At 37.0% G+C, this 7,390-nt stretch overlaps 1 pseudogene; it reads right to left on the bottom strand.

Moving 5' to 3' along the window:
• Window positions 1-677: 677 nt before the first annotated feature.
• Window positions 678-2,353, bottom strand: LOC118150879 (chromodomain Y-like protein; annotated as a pseudogene).
• Between the last annotated feature and the right edge of the window lie 5,037 nt (window positions 2,354-7,390).

Below are 7,390 nucleotides of genomic sequence, written 5' to 3'. Positions count from 1 at the left end.
GAAAACTAGAGATTGTGTTTTCTTTGTTTTAAGCAACTCTAGCTTTGGCACAATTAGGGCATTCTAGATTTTGGGCTTTGCTTCAAAGGGTGGAAGCTCCAAGCAATGGCAGGTTCCATGTGTCATTGAGCCTGTGGCCACACAGATTACATAAACTGAGGTTTGAAAATTTTTGTTTAAATTTGAAATTATATATGGAAATACCTGGCTGTTTAAAAAAATATTTTCTGCCGAAGTGAGGCCCTCATAGAGAACCTCTTCTAGGACAGTGTGGGGAAAAAAGAGGTTAGGGGCTAAGACACATAGTTTCTCCTTTAGCATTGCCTAGGGGATCTGTGAAAAGAGAACTACTGTCTTGCAGATTCTAATATGGTAGATCCACCCAAAGCTTGCACTGTGTGCCTGAAAAAGCCACAGGTAAAGAGCTGCCCAACTCTACATGAATTCATCTTTTCATCAGTGTGACTTTGATGTAAGATATGGAGTCAAAAATAATCATTTTGGAACTTTATAGCTTGATAGCCTGACTGGATTTTGGACTTGGATGGTTTTAGTTCAGCTCACAAACATTAATGATGTGTGAACTTTTCTCAAGCTCTGAGGATGGATTAGTGCATCTTAAATCTAATAATGAATTCTGCTCTGCATAGTTCAGTGTCAAGAGCATTCTAACAGCATCAAAACGTATGAATTTTGTTATGCAAATGCTTCAACATGTATTCCATTCCTTGTGCTGATCCCCAGATTTTCTTCAGGATTTCACACTCTGTCTCATTGGCCTGTTTCAACTCTATCTTCATGTTATAGCACACAAGAGCTTTGGAATTCTCCAGAACAAATGAATTGCATGAAGTAATCTCCTGAATTCGAACCATAACTTCTTGTGTGAAAGTTTCAGGCCAAAACACCTGAGAGACGAGGCCTTTGGCACATGCTTCTTGGGCATTCATCTTCCACCCATTGATCAACATTTTGTTGGCAGCTGCTCTACCCATTATTTATGGAAAAGTAATTGTGGAACAGCCATCTGAACTCTGCCCAAACCTTGTGTAAGGGGTTTGAAACAAGCCTTCTCATTAGCCCAAACCACATCACAGAGAGGCAGTATAGACGCACCTAGTCCAATGGCTGGGCCATTGACTGATACGATGATAGGTTTCTGAAACTCAATACAAGAATTCTCAGTTTTTGATGGTGTCCACTAGTTTAACACTAGCTCTTTTTCTATTATATTTTAAATACTTCACTAAGTTATAGAAATCAAGACAACAGCAAAAGACACTGCCAACTGCACTGAGCAGCACAAACTTACTGTCATCAACAGCAGCGCTATCCAGAGCACTCTGTATTTCATTCATTACCTCTCTATTCAACGTATTTTTTTCTTTTTTTTATTGCATTTTAGGTTTTGGGGTACATGTGCAGAGCATGCAATACAGTTGCATAGGTACTCACAGGGCAGTGTGTTTTGTTTGGTTTCTCCCCTTCACCCACATTCGGTATTTCTCCCCTGGCAATCCCTCCCTACCTCCCCCTCCCACTGGCCCTCCTCTTTTCCCCCTATAGACCCCAGTGTTTAGTACTCCTCTCTCTGTGTCCATGTGTTCTCATTTTTCATCACCTGCCTATGAGTGAGAATATGCGGTGTTTCATTTTCTGTTCTTGTGTCAGTTTGCTGAGGATGATGTTCTCCAGATTCATCCATGTCCCTATAAACGACACGAACTCATCATTTCTGATTGCTGCATAATATTCCATGGTGTATATGTGCCAGATTTTCCCAATCCAGTCTATCATCGATGGGCATTTGGGTTGATTCCAGGTCTTTGCTATTGTAAACAGTGCTGCAATGAACATTCGTGTGCATGTGTCCTTGTAGTAGAACGATTTATAGTCTTTTGGATATGTACTCAGTAATGGGATTGCTGGGTCAAATGGGATTTCTATTTCTAAGGTTTTGAGGAATCGCCACACTGTCTTCCACAATGGCTGGACTAATTTACACTCCCACCAACAGTGTAAAAGTGTTCCTTTTTCTCCACATCCTCTCCAGCATTTGTTGTCTCCAGATTTTTTAATGATCGTCATTCTAACTGGCATGAGATGGTATCTCAATGTGGTTTTGATTTGCATCTCTCTGATGACCAGTGACGATGAGCATTTTTTCATATGATTGTTGGCTTCATATATTTGATCTGGTTGATAGTAAGATCTGAGTGAAACCATCTTTCTTCCTCACCACAATGTCTTTGTATGTGCTGGCACTTTCCATTAGCCTCACGCTGAAACACACCCTCTTGTCAAAACGCTGGTCTCTTCCATCATCCATGACTTTTCTCTTTTTACCTCTCATAGTTGAACAGATATTGGTGTTTGTTCTTTGATTTGCTGTTAACAAATCTGTAAATGGTACTGCATCCACTACTCTACCAATTGCTGAGCACCAATAAGTCTCTCCCACTTTCTATGCCCTCCTGGGCTAGAAGTTGTTTGAAGCAGCATTTATAGTATGTGATTTGTCTTTCTGTGCTTAATCCCTGGTAAGACACTTCAGGCATTGACCCAGGGTGCCTCTATAAAGGGTTAGGTAACCTCAAGAGAAAGCAGCTGAGTCCATGGCTCCCGCTCTCTTGTTTAATGTAGAAAGCTTTCTAGGGAACCATAACTATTTCCTTTGTGGTTCCTATAACATCTAAATTTAACATTCTAAAGTTATAAAACTTATGTCACACTAGTTTTTCTTCAGTAACACAGTAGAATTACAATTTTTATACTTCAATGCCTATCATTTCACTTATTGAGTTCTCAGATTTACTTTTGCATGCATTTTGTGTCAAAAATAAAAAGAAACAATAGTTGTTTAAAGTACATATGACTTTTTTTAATTGGGTAAGAAATCGTGTAGTTGTGCATAAATGAAACATTGTATTGCTTCTATAATTGCCCATGTATGCATGTTAACCTTCACCTTTATTTTTTTTTTTACAACTGTCTAGTGTTCTTTTATTTCATCCTTATGTAATTCATGAAGGGTTTTTTTAAATTCCGTCTAGTTTCAACAAACTTTCACGGCATTAATCTGGGGATGTCATAATTGTTAGAGTTGTTTTTGGCATAAGATTTCTGTTTGTAAGGTTTTTTATGTCAACACTCAGAATATACTGGCCCAATGCAATTTTGCTTTTCATTACAGCACCTGGAATAGATATGCTAAATGCTGTTTGGACCCTCATATTTCCAATAAAGAATCTTTGGATTATCTTTGAGAGTGACTTTTATTTATGAGGGACATTTTTTTTCTGTAACAGTTTTTTACAAGTCATACAAAAAGGAAACATAGTAAAGTTCCATGTGTTAGACACCAACTTACTTTAATTACTGTAAGTTAACTAACTAAAACAAGTGTGTTCCATTCATTCTTGCCAAAACTTTATATATGTAAAACATTAGAGTTTTCTAATTTTTAACTGGATAAAAGACAACTGCAGTTCAATGGATAATTCTGACTCATATAACTATGCTATAAGTATAAATATCTATTTCTCTCTCTACGAAATAGTGATAATAGGTTTGCTTGTATTCAGAGTTTTGTTTTGCAATGAAGTCAATGAGATGATGTATTTAAAATCACTGTGAGCACTATAAATCTCTATCTGGCTTATGTAAAATTACAGACAACCTATACATCAATCACCATCTTAGGGGTGAATTACAGAAATTGGAGCATATTTAACTCTAAGTTACATAGCTAAATAATAGAAAAGGAACAGAAATTCTTATACTAATTTGTGTGTTACTATGTATAAACCTAAGTTTAAAATACTCTGTCTTGTATATTTACATTTTATACAAAGTGAATTATAAAAAAACAGCTATAAGAATATAAATGTGCATACAAGGAGATAGTCTCTGTACCATAAATATTAAATTGTTGAAAATATACAAATTTTTAGTATATATTATGTTTATTTTATATTTGAAAATACAATATCGCCATTCATAACCATAAACAAATTAATTGACAACAAGTCTTCTTATAGAATAATCTTCTAAGGGTGTTTCCTTACAATTTTAATGTATTAGCTAAATAAATCAAATGTAGCAAGAAAAAGAAATCTTCCTTTTTTTAAAATTTTCTATTACATTTTAGGTTTTGTAGTACATGTGCAGAAGATGCAAGACAGTTGCATAGGTACACACATGGCAGTGTGTTTTGCTTTATTTCTCCCCGTTACTCACATTTGGCATTTCTGCCCAGGCTATTTCTCCGCAGCTCCCTGCTCGCCCTCCGCTTTTCCCCCCAGTAGACCCCAGTGTTTCGTACTCTGCTCCCTGTGTCCATGTGTTCTCATTTTTCATCACCCGCCTCTGAGTGAGAATATGGGGTATTTCATTTTCTGTTCTTGTGTCAGTTTGCTGAGAATAATGTACTCCAGATTCATCCATGTTCCTACAAATGACACAAACTCATCATTTCTGATTACTGCATAATATTTTGTGGTGTATATTTGTCACATTTTCCCAATCCAGTCTATCATCAATGGGCATTTGCGTTGATTCCAGGTCTTTGCTATTGTAAACAGTGCTGCAATGAACATTCGTGTACATGTGTCCTTATAGTAGAACGATTTATAGTTCTTTGTATGTAATGGGATTGCTGGGTCAGATGGAATTTCTATTTTAAGGCCTTGATGAATGGCCACACTGTCTTCCACAATGGTTCAACTAATTTACACTCCCACCAACAGTGTAAAAGTGTTCATTTTTCTCCACAGCCTCTCCAGAATCTGTTGTCTCCAGATTTTATAAAGATCGCCATTCTAACTGGCGTGAGATGGTATTCCAATGTGGTTTTAATTTGCATCTCTCTAATGACCAGTGATGATGAGCATTCTTTCATAATATTGTTGGCCTCATATATGTCTTCTTTTGTAAAGTGTCTGTTCATATTCTTTGCCCAGTTTTGAACGGGTTTGTTTGATTTTTTCCTGTAAATCTGTTTGAGTTCTTGGTAAATTCTGGATATCAGCCCTTTGTCAGATGGGTAAACTGAAAAAATTTTTTCCCATTCTGTTGGTTGCCAATTCACTTTTGTGACTGTTTCTTTTGCTGGGCAGAAGCTGTTGAGTTTGATTAGGTCCTGCTTATCTATTTTGGCTCTTGTTGCCAATACTTTTGGTGTTTTGATCATGAAGTCCTTGCCTAATCCTATGTCCTGGATTGTTTTCCCTAGATTTTTATCTAGGGTTTTTATGGTGCCAGGTCTTATGTTTAAGTTTTTAATCCATCTGGAGTTAATTTTAGTGTAAGGTGTCAGGAAGTGGTCCAGTATCCGCTTTCTACCCATGGCTAGCCAGTTTACCCAACAACATTTATTAAACAGAAAATCTTTTCCACATTGCTTATTTTTGTCAGGTTTGTCAAAGATTGTATGGGTATAGATATTTTTTGTTGCCTCTGATGCCTCTGTTTTGTTCCATTGGTCTATATCTCTGTTTTTATACCAGTACCATGCTGTTTTGATAACTGTAGCCTTGCAGTATAGATTGAAGTCTGGTAATGTGATGCTCCCCACTGTGTTCTTTTTCCTTAGAATCAACTTGGCTATGCGGCTCTCTTTTGGTTCCCTATGAAGTTCATGGTGGTTTTTTCCAGTTCTGTGAAGAAAGTCAATGGTAGCTTGATGGGAATAGCGTTGATTCTGTAAATTACTTTGGGCAGTATAGCCATCTTCACGATATTAATTCTTTCTAACAATGAGCATGGAATGTTTCTCCATCTGTTTGTGTCCTCTTTTATTTCATGGAGCAGTGGTTTATAGTTTTTTTTGAAGAGGTCTCTTACGGTCCTTGTGAGTTGTATTCCTAGGTAGTTCATTCTATTTGTAGCCATTCTGAATGGCAGTTCATTCTTTATTTGGCTTTCTTTAAGTCTGTTATTGGCATATAGAATTGCTTGTGATGTTTTAACATTGATTTCATATTCTCAGACTTGCTGAAGCTGCTTATCAATTTCCTGTAGTTTTTGGGCTGAGGCGATGGGGTCTTCTAGGTATACTATCATGTCATCTGTAAATAGAGACAATTTGGCTTCCACCTTTCCTATTTGAATGCCCTTTATTTCTTATTATTGCCTAATTGCTCTGGCTAGAACTTCCAGAACTATATTGAATAGGAGTGGTAAGAGAGGGCATCCTTGTCTAGTGCTGGATTTCAAAGGGAATGCTTCCAGTTTTTGCCCATTCAGGATAATATTGGCTGTTGTTTTGTTGTAAATAGCTTTTATTACTTTGAGATGCGTTCCATCAATACCGAGTTTATTGAGGGTGTTTATTATAGAGGGCTGTTGAATATTGTCGAATGCCTTCTCTGCGTCAATTGAGATAATCATGGGGTTTATGTTTTGGGTTCTGTTTGTGTGGTGAATTACGTTTATCGACTTGCGTATGTTGAACCAGCCTTGCATCCCCAGGATGAATCCTACTTGATCATGATGTATAAGTTTTTTGATTTGCTGTTGCAATCCGCTTGCCAATATTTTATTGAAGATTTGTGCATCTATGTTCATCATGGATATTGGCCTGAAGTTTTCTTTTCCTGTTGAGTCTCTGCCGGGTTTTTGTATCCGGATGATGTTGGTCTTATAAATTGATTTGAAAAGAATTCCCTCTTTTAGGATTATTTGGAATAGTTTCAGAAGGAATGGTACCAGCTCCTCTTTGTGTATCTCGTAGAATTCGGCTGTGAACCCGTCTGGACCTGGGCTTTCTTTGTGTGGTAGGCTCTTAATTGCTGCTTTGACTTCTGCCCTTGTTATTGGTCTATTCATAGTTTCAGCTTCCTCCTGGTTTAGGCTTGGGGGACACAGGAGTCCAGAAATTTATCCATTTCTTCCAGGTTTACTAGTTTATGTGCATAGAGTTGTTTGTAATATTCTCTGATGATGGTTTGAATTTCTCTAAAATCTGTCGTTATTTCCTTTTCACCCTTTTTTACTGCATCTATTTGGTTGTTCTTTCTTTTTTTTATATATAAATTTGGCTAGTGGTCTGTCTATGTTGTTGATCTTTTCAAAAAACCAGGTCTTGGACTTATTGATTTTTTGAAGGGTTTTTTGTGTCTCTATCTCCTTTAGTTCAGCTCTGACCTTAGTTTTTCTTGTCTTCTGATAGGTTTTGACTTTTTTCTGATTCTGCTTCTGCAGGTCTTTCAATTTTGGATCTCTCCATTCTCCTCATATGGGCACTTATTGCTATATATTTTTCTCTAGAGACTGCTTTAAATGTGTCCCAGAGATTCTGGCATGTTGTTTCTTTGTTCTCATTGGTTTCGAAGAACTTATTCATTTCTGCCTTCATTTCATTGTTTATTCAATTAACATTCAGAAGCCA

The sequence above is a fragment of the Callithrix jacchus genome, chromosome Y (assembly GCF_049354715.1).
Source record: "Callithrix jacchus isolate 240 chromosome Y, calJac240_pri, whole genome shotgun sequence".
In the NCBI taxonomy this organism is placed as follows: Eukaryota; Metazoa; Chordata; class Mammalia; order Primates; family Cebidae; genus Callithrix; species Callithrix jacchus.
The sequence above is the reverse complement of the archived record's forward strand: the minus strand, read 5'-3'. Positions and strand labels throughout refer to the sequence as shown.